General features: G+C 48.9%; 2 long non-coding RNA genes across 2 annotated transcripts in view; both read right to left on the bottom strand.

The window, feature by feature from the left end:
- The window catches only part of LOC135806975 (uncharacterized), a 181,266-nt gene that overhangs the window by 30,028 nt on the left and 134,007 nt on the right, over nucleotides 1–17,231 (bottom strand). The window lies entirely within an intron of this gene.
- Nucleotides 353–15,019, bottom strand: LOC135806976 (uncharacterized). The gene is made up of 4 exons (XR_010551395.1): nucleotides 14,970–15,019; nucleotides 12,161–12,218; nucleotides 9,592–9,649; nucleotides 353–417 (listed from the first exon to the last, which is right to left on the bottom strand). It is a non-coding gene; the product is annotated as an uncharacterized LOC135806976 (long non-coding RNA).

Here is a 17,231-nt window from a genome sequence, read left to right as displayed (position 1 = left end):
CCGTTTGAAGCTCAAGTACTGACCATAGCCATCCTGATCTTGTTTTTTGGCTGGATATAGGTAAGTGAACCAAGAAAAAATTCCACATTTCAATAAACAACTCGCCTAGGGCGTCTGAAAGCTGATAACAAACTAGCTCGAAGTTTTGGGCCTTTTTGCCCGTGATTCTTCACTTTGCGACTAATCTATTCACAACAGTGCCAAATTTTAGGCGTCACTGAATGCGGGTGCCAGCGGCCTACAAGCAAACCAAAAATCAAATCAATGCGACCACTCACATCACAACCGGGTCATGTTATAGAGAGGTACGTTGAAAGTGACACGTGGGCACAAATGGGCAAAAAACGACAATTTCTCACCTTTCTGCCCGTTCGAAGCTCAAGAACTGACCATCGCCACCCTGATCTTGTTGTTTAGCTGGACATAGGGAAGTGCACCAAGAAAAAATTCCACATTTCAATAAACAACTCGCCCAGGGCTGCTCAAAGCTGATATCAAACTATCTCGAACTTTTGGACCTTTTTGCCCGTGATTCTTCACTTTGCGACTAATCTATTCACAGCAGTGCCAAATTTTAAGTGTCACTGAATGCGGATGCCAGCGGGCTACAAGCAAACCAAAAATCAAATCAATGCAACCACTCACATCACAGCTGGGTTATGTTAACCCGACTGCTGCATGGACGATGAGTGCTGCGAATAGTGATCATGCGCCCTGGCCTGAGTAGCTCGCTTGGCTAATTGAAAGTCTGCCGACCTGGGCCACATTATGTTGCTAAGGCATGCACAACCCCAGTCACAGCGCGCAAGTTGGTTGAGTTTGGCCGTCAGGAGGCCAGCGCAAGGTATCCGGGGCGCCGGTCTGATTCCAGCGAGGGGCAATGTGGTACCCCGCAACGCAAGGGTAGCGTGATACCCTAAGCCAACGTGCGCGCTGCATAAGTAGCGTGATACTCGCTGAGCGCTTTTGCTGTTGCCTAGCAACGCGTTTCTGTCTTTCCTGGGCCCCCAACGCATGTTGGGTGGCCCTGCGCATGACTGCACGTTGTCATAGCAACCTTGGAAACCTCAAGCCGGTTACCAACAAGCTAGGAATCAGACCAAGCCGCCGAATGCCCCCGCCGGCCCCCGGCGCTTCATTGCAATTGAATTAATATTTGTCCAGAATAATGAGCTAGGACAGATCAAGAGGCGTGGGTGGGAGGGAGAAATTGCAAAACAGTTGGATGCACGCAGCAGCACAGCTAGCAAGAGAAAGAGCCGTGGATGGGTTTGTTCCTGTTTTTGATGGCTGTGGCCATCCGTTGGCCCAGCGGTCTCGTGTGAGTACGGTGTTTGTTCGTGCTGCCAGCTCGCGCCCGGCATTTGTTTGCGCTGGCAGCTCGGGCCCGGTGCGCGAGTGAAACCGAACCGTGACAAAGGCTTTCGCTCTTTAGTGCTATTGACTGGCTTTTCATACGATGCCTATTGATGTCTAGAGACATGCTGTCTAGCCTTCCCCTAGTACGCATTCACGGGGCTTTGTTGAAGTTCGTGCCGTGAACTGCCAAAGGGAATTGTTTGAATGGTGCTGGGGCGAGTGCGACATTACGGCGTCCCTGCAGCCGGCCTAATCGCGTTTGTCGCCACAACCGATTTTAACCCGACTGCTGCATGGACGATGAGTGCTGCGAATAGTGATCATGCGCCCTGGCCTGAGTAGCTCGCTTGGCTAATTGAAAGTCTACCGACCTGGGCCACATTATGTTGCTAAGGCATGCACAACCCCAGTCACAGCGCGCAAGTTGGTTGAGTTTGGCTGTCAGGAGGCCAGCGCAAGGTATCCGGGGCGCGGGTCTGATTCCAGCGAGGGGCAATGTGGTACCCCGCAGCGCAAGGGTAGCGTGATACCCTAAGCCAACGTGCGCGCTGCATGAGTAGCGTGATACTCGCTGAGCGCTTTTGCTGTTGCATAGCAACGCGTTTCTGTCTTTCCTGGGCCCCCAACGCATGTTGGGTGGCCCTGCGCATGACTGCACGTTGTCATAGCAACCTTGGAAACCTCAAGCCGGTTACCAACAAGCTAGGAATCAGACCAAGCCGCCGAATGCCCCCAAATTCCGCGTTGGTCAGCCGAATGACCTTAGTGTGGTATTCAAGCGCTTCAGCTACATGTACGTAGTTCAAATGCGTGCCCTTCGCATGTTTGTTTTCCCTTAGTGACACCGAGAAGGGTTTGAATCGCATGTAGTCGGCAAAAGCAATGGGTGGCATGATGCCATAGGTGGGAGCTATAGCACAGCAACAGAGTGGTGCAGATAACTTATCATAAGTATCAGAGGCGTGCGTGCACAGTCAGTGCTAGAACGTGAGTGCATACGTCCGCGAATGGGCGTACCAGCGTGTGCGCAGCGTGTGTACCTGCATGCATGCTTGTGCGGTGTCAGACTGTGGGTGCGTGTACGAGTGCATGCATGTGTGTGTGCATGCGTGGGGGTGTGTGCGTGCGTGTGTATGTGTCTGCGGGTGCGTGTATGTGGGTGTGGCTGTGCGCGCTTGCGCGCCTGCGGACGGCGAACAGTTACTTTCCACAGCGAACATAGTTCTTGTAGCAGGCACTTCGCCATCTGCCGAGTTTCATGATCTCGGATTCGGTGAAGCCGCTCATTGCTTCTGTGGTTGCGGCTCCGGCTCTGAGGCCGTGCAGTGAATACTGGATAGGTGGGTACCCTGCGCTGCTCAGGAGCTGACGGATTAGACGTGTGAGTCTTTGTGCAGTTAGGAACTTGCCACAGCTGTCAACGAACAGTGGTCTATTGGGCAGGTTGGGGCGTCTTGATAGATAGGTATGCATGGCTTTGACCGGGCAAACCGTTGAGTTGGTGGTTGTGAGCCGGACGGAGTGACCCTTGCCGAGTTGGTCGGTCTTGGACTTCTTGATTGTGACCTGTATTGCCTGCGGCGTGATGGAGAGGTCTTCTGTTCGGAGGCCACCGTCTCACATGGTCGTGGCGGTTGTGGAAGTGTACTCACTTGCCCGGAGACACGCAAAGAAGCCCAGGCAAATAGCTGCCCATACCATGGCTCGGTCGGTCGCGTTGAGGTTAGACCGTATCAGGGCCCTGCGCATAGCTGCCATGTGGGGCAGGAGGATTGGCTTACTGGCGTTTTTAGTTCGGTTGGCCTGTCCACGTGCCACTCCTTGAACTGCGAGGTCCACTCTTCGCGACGAGAGATCTTTGCCGTTTTCTTTGGCAATTGCCCGGATCGCCGACACATACAGGCGGACGGTTGACGCGGCATGTTGACGCGCCAGGTAGGCTACAAACGCCAGCATGATGGTATCTGTAATCACCTTGGTGCCGACTAGTTGGCAGAATTGGTGCAGTCGTTTCCAGGCTGTCGCGTATGTGGCACGTGTGGACGCTGACAGGCCTAGCCACTGGTAGGCCTGACCCTCCAACATCAGAGGGAGTAGGTGCTCTCGGGCACCGGAGATGGCGTGTCTTCTGCTGTGGGTGCCAGTCGGCGAAATCGGGCCATCTGAAACCGAGACAGAGAGTCAGCAATCGCATTGTCAGTGCCGGGGATGTGGGAGACTATGACGTGAAAGTTGTGTCGGGCAGCAATGGCAAACAAAGTGCGTACCAGCGCCATTAAGTCGGGGCACTTTGTGCGTGAGCGGAGCCAGATGTCGCATACGCTACGGTTGTCGCAGTGGAAGCGGATGCGCTTCAGATGCAGCTGCGGTGCCCATGTGGATGCTGCGGCCACGATGGCAAAGAGCTCCATCCACGCGATGGATCTCTGGGATTGGTGCCTCTGCCACCGGTGTTGGAGCCACCGGCCGGCGAAGAAAGCACCATAGCCGATGGCTCTAGATGCGTCCGTGTAGAGGTCCATATCGGCGGCGGCTGACCACGTGGGTTCTAGGAAGAAGGCGACGCCATTCCAGGCAGGGAGGAAGTCAAGCCACCACTGGATGTCTGCTTTGGCGTCTTCCGTGATTCTGATGTAATCATTTGGATGCGGGACCTTCGTGCTGAGATCAATGAGGCGGCGCAGAAACATGCGGCCCGCAGGGACCGCCTTGCAGGCAAAGCTGAGGTGACCTATCAGGGACAACAATTCAGACTTGCGGGCGGTAGGGCGGGTATGTTGCCAAGCCTTGAGGGCAATGAGAAGGTCTTCTAACTTGTCGGATGGGAGGCGGATTTCGAAGCGCTCTGTGTCCAGCATGACACCGAGGAATGTCAGGGTTGTACTAGGGCCTTCCACCTTTTTTGGATTGACCGGGAAGCCTTAGTCGTGGCAGGCTACCAGGGCACGGTCAAGCTGGTGCTGTGCGCCGATAGAGTCCGTCGCTCCACCAAGGTAGTCTAAGTAGTGGATGACTGGGGCTACGTCGAAGTTGTGCGACATGACCCACTGGAGGGCGTCTGCGACTTTGTTAAACAGCGACGGTGATGAGCGAAGGCCGAAGGGTAGGCATTTGTCTACGTAATATTGCCCGCGCCAGAACAGGCATAATAGTTCCCAGTCCTCTTTCCGTACTGGACAAATGCGAAATGCGTCTTGGAGGTCGACCTTCCACAGATGGCAGCCGCGGCCGAGGGACCGTGCGAGATTTACGCCGTCGTCGACCGAACAGTACTGTACAGAGAATTTGTCGACAGGGATACCATCGTTCACTGAGTGGCCCTGTGGTGCTGACAGATGCATAATCAAGCGCCATTTTTGCACCGACCGTGACTTCTTGGGAACCACACCCAAACCGGAGACCTGTGTAAGTGTGAAGGGGGGCTCTTGGTAGGGACCGGCCATGCGACCTGCGGCAATTTCACGACCGATGGCAGCATCGACAATGTCAGGGTGCTCAATCGCTGATTTGAGATTACGAGAGACTCGGAAGGTACGGGGACCAGCAAACCCAACATCGAACCCGTAAGACAAAGAATGTATTACGAATGAGGCAAAAGCCGGATCAGGATGCTGACACAAAGCGTCATGCAGGTAAGAAACGTTAATGGGGGTTACAGGCGTGTGCAAATGGATTGGCTCGTGAGCGAGGGTGCGTGTAGGAGAGATGTGAGCAGCTGGGCAGAGTGTGTGAGTGCTATTGGCCTGGGTGAGTGTAGAGTTACCGGTGAGTGACTGGAGTGACCGAGTCTCCAAGCTGGGCAACTGCGAGCTATTGGTCGCGGCTGGCGGCGGCTGGCTTTCCTGGGCATGACTTGGCGGGGTGGCTGCCAAAGCATGTGCTGCACTGGTGGCCGTAGCGACAGGCTGCGCGTTGGCAGCGGCCTTGGTTGTAGTCGCGGCAGACAGCTGGGGCGTTTGGGTGAGCGGTAGCCCCTGACCGCTGTGCCGGAAAGGGGCGTTTGGCTGCTGGCCCGTCAGACAGTGAAGCTAGGCTACGGGCGCGGGGGCAGCGAACTGTTAAATGACCTTGCCGGTTGCAGTGACGGCAGGGAGGCAGGATGGAGTTTGTAAACCACTCCGACCAGAGTTCCGGATCTGACGTGGCAAGGCTAGATTTGCTGCGTGCAGCTCTTGCACGGAACGACATGTCGAAGCCAGACCACGCACCGAATGTATAGCGTGCGGCCGCTTTCACGATTGTGCTTTGGTACTTGAATAATTCCGGACCTCTGCCGGGGTCGTGGTGGAGGGCTACTTGGGCGAAGGCTGAGAACGCCTCCAACCACGATGTCAAGTCTACAACTTTCTTTAGACGGGATGACGACGACATGGCAGATGGCACAAGGGTGATGTGGTCCCCCGTCCCCTGCAGGGTGAACCCACTGTCCGGACCCATGCTCGTATCAAAAGCCAGCTCTCCCAGTACCCTACCAAAATCAACGTACTCACGTTTGATAATCTTGTCCGTGAGATGGTCGCTGAGGGCAGGTAATGGGATGGATGGTGGACGCTCTGGGGCGAGCAAATCGCCGTCCAGGAAGAGACTCTCCTGGTCTGGTCTTAGTGCTGAAGCCAGTGAAGGCTGGACATATTCAGGCTCAGAGTCAGGCACCACAACATCACCAGAGACTGGACCAGCCGGCTGTGCTGCTGTTGCTGCTGCTACAGTTGGCTGTGCATGTGGAGGTACCACCGGTAGACCCATCGAAGTTGTCAATGACGTCATGCAGGACGCCACTGCATCTTGCACGACCCGAGAGATCTCGGCAGATTGCTGCGACGTGAACGCGGGCGACGAGTCAGGCTGGGTCGCGGCCGCGGGGCTTTGAGTGGCCGGGACTGCAGGACTAGCCCGCCGACGCGTGGTTTTTTTTGCGACCTGGCTCGTAGACTTAGCTTTGTTTCTTGCCTGGGCCGACAAATGCTCATGCAGACGGCTCACCTGGGCTCTAAAATTGCCTGAGAAAGAAACCCCAGTTCTCGCAGTCGAGTTTCAACTCCGTCGACTTTGAGTTGGCGGAGATCGGAAAGTGATGGCACGGAGCTCATGGTGACGGCTCAGGATCTCCTGCGACTGCGGAACTTTAGAAATTTCAAATCTCGCCGAGTAATTGCAACAAGGAAGAAAGAAATTGCAAAACAGTTGGATGCACGCAGCAGCACAGCTAGCAAGAGAAAGAGCCGTGGATGGGTTTGTTCCTGTTTTTAATGGCTGTGGCCATCCGTTGGCCCAGCGGTCTCGTGTGAGTACGGTGTTTGTTCGTGCTGCCAGCTCGCGCCCGGCATTTGTTTGCGCTGGCAGCTCGGGCCCGGTGCGCGAGTGAAACCGAACCGTGACAAAGGCTTTCGCTCTTTAGTGCTATTGACTGGCTTTTCATACGATGCCTATTGATGTCTAGAGACATGCTGTCTAGCCTTCCCCTAGTACGCATTCACGGGGCTTTGTTGAAGTTCGTGCCGTGAACTGCCAAAGGGAATTGTTTGAATGGTGCTGGGGCGAGTGCGACATTACGGCGTCCCTGCAGCCGGCCTAATCGCGTTTGTCGCCACAACCGATTTTATAGAGAGGTACGTTGAAAGTGACACGTGGGCACAAATGTGCAAAAAGCGACAATTTCTCACCTCTCTGCCCGTTCGAAGCTCAAGAACTGACCATAGCCATCCTGATATTGTTGTTTGGCTGGACATAGGGAAGTAAACCAAGAAAAAATTCCACATTTCAGTAAACAACTCGCCCAGGGCTGCTCAAAGCTGATATCAAACTATCTCGAAGTTTCGGGCCTTTTTGCCCGTGATTCTTCACTTTGCGACTAATCTATTCACAGCACTGCCAAATTTTAAGCGTCACTGAATGCGGGTGCCAGCGGCCTACAAGCACACCAAAAATCAAATCCATGCGACCACTCACATCACAGCTGGGTATTGTTATAGAGAGGTACGTTGAAAGTGACACGTGGGCACAAAGGGGCAAAAAGCGGCAATTTCTCACCTCTCTGCCCGTTCGAAGCTCAAGAACTGACCATAGCTACCCTGATCTTGTTGTTTTGCTGGATATAGGGAAGTGAACCAAGAAAAAATTCCACATTTCAATAAACAAATCGCCCAGAGCTGCTCAAAGCTGATATCAAACTATCTCGAAGTTTTGGGCCTTTTTGCCCGTGATTCTTCTTTTTGCGACTAATCTATTCACAGCACTGCCAAAATTTAGGCGTCACTGAATGCGGGTGTCAGCGGCCTACAAGCAAACCAAAAATCAAATCAATGCGACCACTCACATCACAACTGGGTCATGTTATAGAGAGTTACGTTGAAAGCGACACGTGGGCACAAATGGGCAAAATGCGACAATTTCTCACCTTTCTGCCCGTTCGAAGCTCAAGAACTGACCATAGCCACCCTGATCTTGTTGTTTAGCTGGACATAGGGAAGTGCACCAAGAAAAAATTCCACATTTCAATAAACAACTCGCCCAGGGCTGCTCAAAGCTGATATCAAACTATCTCGAAGTTTTGGGCCTTTTTGCCCGTGATTCTTCACTTTGCGACTAAACTATTCAAAGCAGTGCCAAATTTTAGGCCTCACTGAATGCGATTGCCAGCGGCCTACAAGCAAACCAAAAATCAAATCAATGCGACCACTCACATCACAGCTGGGTCATGTTATAGAGAGGTACTTTGAAAGTGACACGTGGGCATAAATGGGCAAAAAACGACAATTTCTCACCTTTCTGCCCGTTCGAAGCTCAAGAACTGACCATAGCCAACCTGATCTTGTGGTTTGGCTGGACATAGGGAAGTGAACCAAGAAAAAATTCCACATTTCAATAAACAACTCGCCCAGGGCAGCTGAAAGCTGATATCAAACTATCTCGAAGTTTTGGGGCCTTTTTGCCCGTGATTCTTCACTTTGCGACTAAACTATTCACAGCAGTGCCAAATTTTCGGCCTCACTGAATGCGGGTGCCAGCGGCCTACAAGCAAACCAAAAATCAAATCAATGCAACCACTCACATCACAGCTGGGTCACGTTATAGAGAGGTACGTTGAAAGTGACACATGGGCACAAATGGGCAAAAAGCGACAATTTCTCACCTTTCTGCCCGTTCGAAGCTCAACAACTGACCATAGCCACACTGATCTTGTTGTTTGGCTGGACATAGGGAAGTGCACCAAGAAAAAATTCCACATTTCAATAAACATCTCGCCCAGGGCTGCTCAAATTGATATCAAACGATCTCGAAGATTTGGGCCTTTTTGCCCGTGATTCTTCACTTTGCGACTAATCTATTCACAACAGTCCCAAATTTTAGATGTCACTGAATACAGGTGCCAGCGGCCTACAAGCACACCAAAAATCAAATCAATGCGACCACTCACATCACAGCTGGGTCATGTTATAGAGAGGTACGTTGAAAGTGACACGTGGGCACAAATGGGAAAAAAGCGATAATTTCTAACCTTTCTGCCCGTTCGAAGCTCAAGAACTGACCATAGCCAACCTGATCTTGTTCATTAGCCGGACAAAGGGAAGTGCACCAAGAAAAAATTCCACATTTCAATAAACAACTCGCCCAGGGCTGCTCAAAGCTGATATCAAACTATCTCGAACTTTTGGGCCATTTTGCCCGTGATTCTTCACTTTGCGACTAAACTATTCACAGCACTGCCAAATTTTAATCGTCGCTGAATGCGGGTGCCAGCGGGCTACAAGCAAGCTAAAAATCAAATCAATGCAACCACTCACATCACAGCTGGGTCATGTTATAGAGAGGTGCGTTGAAAGTTGCACGTGGGCACAAATGGGCAAAAAGCGACAATTTCTCACCTCTCTGCCCGTTTGAAGCTCAAGTACGGACCATAGCCATCCTGATCTTGTTTTTTGGCTGGATATAGGTAAGTGAACCAAGAAAAAATTCCACATTTCAATAAACAACTCGCCCAGGGCAGCTGAAAGCTGATAACAAACTAGCTCGAAGTTTTGGGCCTTTTTGCCCGTGATTCTTCACTTTGCGACTAATCTATTCACAACAGTGCCAAATTTTAGGCGTCACTGAATGCGGGTGCCAGCGGCCTACAAGCAAACCAAAAATCAAATCAATGCGACCACTCACATCACAACTGGGTCATGTTATAGAGAGGTACGTTGAAAGTGACACGTGGGCACAAATGGGAAAAAAACGACAATTTCTCACCTTTCTGCCCGTTCGAAGCTCAAGAACTGACCATCGCCACCCTGATCTTGTTGTTTAGCTGGACATAGGGAAGTGCACCAAGAAAAAATTCCACATTTCAATAAACAACTCGCCCAGGGCTGCTCAAAGCTGATATAAAACTAGCTCGAAGTTTTGGGCCTTTTTGTCCGTGATTCTTCACTTTGCGACTAATCTATTCACAGCAGTACAAAATTTTAAGCGTCACTGAATGCGGGTGCCAGCGGCCTACAAGCAAACCAAAAATCAAATCAATGCGACCACTCACATCACAGCTGGGTCATGTTATATAGAGGTACGTTGAAAGTGACACGTGGGCACAAATGGGCAAAAAGCGACAATTTCTCACCTTTCTGCCCGTTCGAAGCTCAAGAACTGACCATAGCATCCCTGATCTTTTTGTTTAACTGGACATAGGGAAGTGCACCAAGAAAAAATTCCACATTTCAATAAACAACTCGCCCAGGGCTGCTCAAAGCTGATATCAAACTATCTCGAAGTTTTGGGCCTTTTTGCCCGTGATTCTTCACTTTCGGAATAAACTATTCACAGCAGTGCCAAATTTTCGGCGTCACTGAATGCGGGTGCCAGCAGCCTCCAAGCAAACCAAAAATCAAATCAATGCGACCACTCAAATCACAACTGGGTCATGTTATAGAGAGGTACGTTGAAAGTGACACGTGGGCACAAATGGGCAAAAAGCGACAATTTCTCACCTTTCTGCCAGTTCGAAGCTCAAGAACTGACCATAGCCACCCTGATCTAGTTGTTTAGGTGGACATAGGGAAGTGAACCAAGAAAAAATTCCACATTTCAATAAACAACTCGCCCAGGGCTGCTCAAAGCTGATATCAAACTATCTCGAAGTTTTGGGCCTTTTTGCCCATGATCCTTCACTTTGCGACTAAACTATTCACAGCAGTGCCAAATTTTAGGCATCACTGAATGCGGGTGCCAGTGGCCTACAAGCAAACCAAAAATCAAATCGATGCGACCAATCACATCACAGCTGGGTCATTTTATAGAGAGGTACGTTGAAAGTGACACGTGGGCACAAATGGGCAAAAAGCGACAATTTCTCACCTTTATGCCCGTTTTAAGCTCAAGAACTGACCATAGCCAACCTGATCTTGTTGTTTGGCTGGATATAGGGAAGTGAACCAAGAAAAAATTCCACATTTCAATAAACAACTCGCCCAGAGCTGCTCAAAGCTGATACCAAACTAGCTCGAAGTTTTGGACCTTTTTGCCCGTGATTCTTCACTTTGCGACTAATCTTTTCACAGCAGTGCCAAAGTTTAGGCGTCATTGAATGCGGGTGCCAGCGGCCTACAAGCAAACCAAAAATCAAATCAATGCGACCACTCACATCACAACTGGGTCATGTTATAGAGAGGTACGTTGAAAGTGACACGTGGGCACTAATGGGCAAAATGCGACAATTTCTCACCTTTCTGCCCGTTCGAAGCTCAAGAACTGACCATAGCCACCCTGATCTTGTTGTTTAGCTGGACTTAGGGAAGTGAACCAAGAAAAAATTCCACATTTCAATAAACAACTCGCCCAGGGCTGCTCAAAGCTGATATCAAACGATCTCGAAGTTTTGCGCCTTTTGCCCGTGATTCTTCACTTTGCGACTAAACTATTCACAGCAGTGCCAAATTTTAGGCGTCACTGAATGCGGATGCCAGCGGCCTACAAGCAAACCAAAAATTAAATCAATGCGACCACTCACATCACAGCTGGGTCATGTTATAGAGAGGTACTTTGAAAGTGACACGTGGGCACAAATGGGCAAAAAGCGACAATTTCTCACCTTTCTGCCCGTTCGAAGCTCAAGAACTGACTATAGCCACCCTGATCTTGTGGTTTGGCTGGACATAGGGAAGTTAATCAAGAAAACCATTCCACATTTCAATAAACAACTTGCCCAGGGCTGCTCAAAGCTGATATCGAACGATCTCGAAGTTTTTGGCCTTTTTGCCCGTGATTCTTCACTTTGCGACTAATCTATTCACAGCAGTGCCAAATTTTCGGCGTCACTGAATGCGGGTGCCAGCGGCCTACAAGCAAACCAAAAATCAAATCAATGCGACCACTCACATTACAACTGGGTCATGTTATAGAGAGGTACGTTGAAAGTGACACGTGGGCACAAATGGTCAAAAAGCGACAATTTCTCACCTTTCTTCCCGTTCGAAGCTCAAGAACTGACCATCACCACCCTGATCTTGTTGTTTAGCTGGACATAGGGAAGTGAACCAAGAAAAAATTCCACATTTCAATAAACAACTCGCCCAGGGCTGATCAAAGCTGATGTCAAACTATCTCGAAGTTTTGGGCCTTTTTGCCCGTGATTCTTCACTTTGCGACTAATCTATTTACAGCAGTGCCAAATTTTCGTCGTCACTGAATGCGGGTGCCAGCGGCCTACAAGCAAACCAAAAATCAAATCAATGCGACCACTCACATCACAGCTGGGTCATGTTATAGAGAGGTACGTTGAAAGTGACACGTGGGCACAAATGGGCAAAAAGCGACAATTCCTCACCTTTCTGCCCGTTCGAAGCTCAAGAACTGACCATCGCCACCCTGATCTTGTTGTTTAGCTAGACATTAGGAAGTGCACCAAGAAAAAATTCCACATTTCAATAAACCCTTCGCCCAGGGTTGCTCAAAGCTGGAATCAAACTACAGTGCAGATCGGCTATAGGGTTGTCGGCTATAGTAATATACCTCTTATAGTGATCGTATTCTCAAATTCATTTTCGTAAACCACCCCTTTCTATACATATCCGATCGGCTATAGTAATAATCGGCTATAGTAATATATCGGCTATAATGGTACGATTTCTGTGTCAAAATGATCTTACTCCATACATTTTTCATCGGCTATAGTGATGATCATAAAAAAGTATACATCGTACATGGCGAGATCTGATCGCGGCAGCCAGGAAGCGCTGGTACGACTATGATATCCCTCGGAGAAAACTCGAAATGTTTGGCGTTGGCTGTGCTTGTTGTTTCGGGGCATCCTCGAGCGAGATTGGAGGCAGTAATGAGTACCAGCTCTGAAGCACTACCGTGGTCTCCGCCGAGATGTTGGAGAAGGCATTCAGGTAACAGCGAAGACGATCAGGGACGCGGAGAAGCTTCTCCGTGACATACGACTTCACGCGTCGATCGACCTGCCACTTGGAACGGTTTCAGCGGTGATGAGTCGAGCGATGGCGACCCAGACTGAGACTCTACTCCCACTAATCGATCCTGTAGATATTGTTGATATGTCGATTGAATGTGTTGAAGTGTTTCTCTTCCAAAAGAACACATTCCTTGAAAACTCATGTCAAAAAGTCACGAAGTTTTTGCTTCCGCAGAATGTAGCTCTGCCCGGCGCGTATTGCACAGTCACATGCACAGCACGCTTCTGCTCGCTGCACTGATTCGAATGACACCATACACGCATTTGTCAGGCATACCTAAGTATGCTTATCACTCCCTTAGTATTGACTCACATAGATTTTTGCCATACCTAAGCAGTCAAATATTCCTGCATATTTGACTCCTTAGGGCTATATTGACCGCTTATATTTGACTCCTTTTTAGCGATTGAACACATGCTTCGGTTAGTCGTGATAAATCTAATATTGACTTCGTACTTGGTCAGTATAGGAAATAAAAGACCTCGTAAAAAACCTCGGCTTCGCCTCGGTCTTTTACTCGGCTTTTATTTCCTATATTGACCTCGTACTCAGTCAATATTAGATACATATCGCCTATAGTAATATATCGCCTATAGTGATATTTTCACGAAAATCAAACACCAACGCTATAGCCGATCCGTACTGTATCTCGAAGTTTTGGGCCTTTTTGCCAGTGATTCTTCACTTTGCGACTAATCTATTCACAGCAGTGCCAAATTTTCGTCGTCACTGAATGCGGGTGCCAGCGGCCTACAAGCAAACCAAAAATCAAATCATTGCGACCACTCACATCACAGCTGGGTCATGTTACAGAGAGTTACGTTGAAAGTGACACTTGGGCACAAATGGACAAAAAGCGACATTTTCTCACCTTTCTACCCGTTCTAAGCTCAAGAACTGACCATAGCCACCCTGATCTTGTGGTTTGGCTGGACATAGGGAAGTGAACCAAGAAAAAATTCCACATTTCAATGAACAACTCGCCCATGGCTGCTCAAAGCTGATATCAAACTATCTCGAAGTTTTGGGCCTTTTTGCCCGTGATTCTTCACTTTGTGACTAAACTATTCAGAGCAGTGCCAAATTTTCATCGTCACTGAATGCGAGTGCCAGCGACCTACAAGCAAACCAAAAATCAAATCAATGCGACCACTCACATCACAGCTGGGTCATGTTATAGAGAGGTACGTTGAAAGTGACACGTGGGCACAAATGGGCAAAAAGCGACAATTTCTCACCTTTCTGCCCGTTCGAAGCTCAACAACTGACCATCGTCACCCTGATTGTGTTGTTTAGCTGGACATAGGGAAGTGCACCAAGAAAAAATTCCACATTTCAATAAACACTTCGCCCAGGGTTGCTCAAAGCTGAAATCAAACTATCTCATAGTTTTGGGCCTTTTTGCCCGTGATTCTTCACTTTGCGACTAATCTATTCACAGCAGTGCCAAATTTTAGGCGTCACTGACTGCGGATGCCAGCGGTCTACAAGCAAACCAAAAATCAAATCAATGCGACCACTCACATCACAACTGGGTCATATTATAGAGAGGTACATTGAAAGTGACACGTGGGCACAAATGGGCAAAAAGCGACAATTTCTCACCTTTCTGCCCGTTCGAAGCTCAAGAACTGACCATAGCCACCCTGATCTTGTTGTTTAGCTGGACAATGGGAAGTTAACCAAGTAAAAATTCTACAAGCAAACCGAAAATCAAATCAATGCGACCACTCACATCACAGCTGGGTCATGTTATAGAGAGGTACGTTGAAAGTGACACGTGGGCACAAATGGGCAAAAAGCGACAATTTCTCACCTTTCTGCCCATTCGAAGCTCAAGAACTGACCATCGCCACCCTGATCTTGTGTGTTTAGCTGGACAAAGGGAAGTGAACCAAGAAAAAATTCCACATTTCAATGAACAACTCGCCCATGGCTGCTCAAAGCTGATATCAAACTATCTCGAAGTTTTGGGCCTTTTTGCCCGTGATTCTTCACTTTGCGACTAAACTATTCACAGCAGTTCCAAATTTTAGGCGTCACTGAATGCGGGTGCCAGCGGCCTACAAGCAAACCAAAAATCAAATCAATGCGACCACTCACATCACAGCTGGGTCATGTTATGGCACAAATGGGCAAAAAGCGACAATTTCTCACCTTTCTGCCCGTTCGAAGCTCAAGAACTGACCATCGCCACCCTGATCTTGGTATTTAGCTGGATATAGGGAGTTGCACCAAGAAAAAATTTCACATTTCAATAAACACTTCGCCCAGGGCTGCTCAAAGCTGAAATAAAACTATCTCGGAGTTTTGGGCCTTTTTGCCCGTGATTCTTCACTTTGCGACTAAACCTTTCACAGCAGTTCCAAATTTTTAGATTTACTGAATGCGGTTGCTAGCGGCCTACAAGCAAACCCAAAATCAAATCAATGCGACCACTCATATTACAGCTGGGTAATGTTATACAGAGGTACTTTGAAAGTGACACGTGGGCACAAATGGTCAAAAGGCGACAATGTCTCACCTTTCTGCCCGTTCGAAGCTCAAGAACTGACCATGACTACTCTGATCTTGTTGTATTGCTGGACATAGGGAAGTGCACGAAGAACGAAATGGCGCTTTTAGTGACATTTTCCATACAAATTCCCATCTAGTAGGGCGCTGTCATCCAGTTTCGGTGGAAGTACGCCAGGTCGATTGGGAATATAGGAGGAAGGGAGCATCTCAGCTTCCTCTGACCAAGACCATTCGACTCAGCACCCCGAAGACTACAACTTGTGAAAATTTGATTTTAGGCCTAACTTTCTCTTTAACGATATTTTAGAGAAGAAGCTAAGATCAATGCCGAGTTAGATGTTGATAGTTTTATCTGGGAGTTAGAATGGAGTTAGTGATGTATGCATCGGCCGCACAAATCCTTCTAAGGTTTCATAACAATGATATTTTGGCAGTCTCTTTTCCAAATCTTGCCTAACGTACTACCGTATTTCCGCAAATAAAAGGCCGTCGTCGTATACAACGCCTTCCTCGTATACAAGGCCGGGGCAGAGGGCGATTGAAAAAATTAAAGACCGTCTCCGATTAGAAGACCGGGCCCACTAAATGAGTCTCAAACTTGTGTTAAAAATAGAAGACCGTGTTCAAACTGTGGGTAAAATTAGAAGACCGTGCTCAAACCGTGTAGAAGAAAATGGAAGAATGGGGTTAACCCTTTAAGAGCCGCCCCATACTTGAATGCGTCGTTTGCATTCAAATGCAAAACTTCTAAAGATCGTAACTCAGTCCAATCTCGCTCAAATCCAGTGATCGAAATATCCAGGGCGAAGAGAAAACTCTCACCTGTCGAGAGAAACAATCCGCGAAGCACTGCGAGCAACGGGTCCTGAGATAAATCACTCGTAAGTTGAGCCATGATCGCGGCAATTTCAAAAGCACGCAGTGCGACTTTAGTATTGAGAATTTTGAGATTTTTTCGTCACGCTGGTTTACTCGAATTTGCACGGGTTTCACTGGTGACATTGTCAAGAGTACACAGCGAAAAATTGGAGCTCCACGATCGAAGAAAATGAAATATCTGGAGCGGGACGCAATTGAACACATTTGGGGCATTTTTCGTACTGTCGCTGCGATCTAGCGCTGGATAGACGGTGTGCTGGCTATCATGATCGACCTCATTCTTTTCCTCTCGCGGAGACCTTTCCAGGAAGCCCTAGATTTAGAGGATTGAGTGAGTAGAACTGCAGCTATGATCCAAGGAACACGAAAAAATGTAGAATTTTGAAATTTTCCTGTGGCTCTTAAAGGGTTAAAACTGTGTGGCGAAAAATAGAAGACCGGGGTCAAACTGGGTTGAAAGAATAAAAGACCGTCCTCGAATACAAGACCGTCCTCGATTATAAGGCCGGGTTAGGACGAGGTTGAAAATATAGTAGACCGGCCTACTATTTGTGGAAATACGGTACATGCAGCTTTGCCACCAGGCTTTGTGCTTGTAGGCCGCTGGCACCCACATTCAGTGACCCCAATAATTTGGCACTGCTGTGAAAAGTTTAAAAAACTGATTCTGGTCCGAAAAGGCTGCGATGCAGCGTTCCTCCTTTATTCCCAATCGAACATGGTTGAACAAGCGGTCACGTGCTCCTGCGTACACCAGTCACTTGGTCACCGTGCCTGCAGGGTACAACTTACCACTTGTTTGACCATTTTTGGATGCAGTCCTGTCACTCGAGTTGAACTCGAGTTGAACCTTGGTGTGAAAGTTGTTGCCTGCTGGCGCGGTGACCAGATGACTTGGCACGCAGGAGCACGTGATCGCTTGTTCCACCATGTTCGATTGGGAATAAAGGAGGAACGCTGCATCGCAGCTTTCTCGGACCAAAACCAGTCGACTCAGCGTCGAAAAGACTACAATATATGGGC

This window comes from Sycon ciliatum, chromosome 1 (assembly GCF_964019385.1).
Source record: "Sycon ciliatum chromosome 1, ocSycCili1.1, whole genome shotgun sequence".
Taxonomy (NCBI): Eukaryota; Metazoa; Porifera; class Calcarea; order Leucosolenida; family Sycettidae; genus Sycon; species Sycon ciliatum.
The sequence above is the reverse complement of the archived record's forward strand: the minus strand, read 5'-3'. Positions and strand labels throughout refer to the sequence as shown.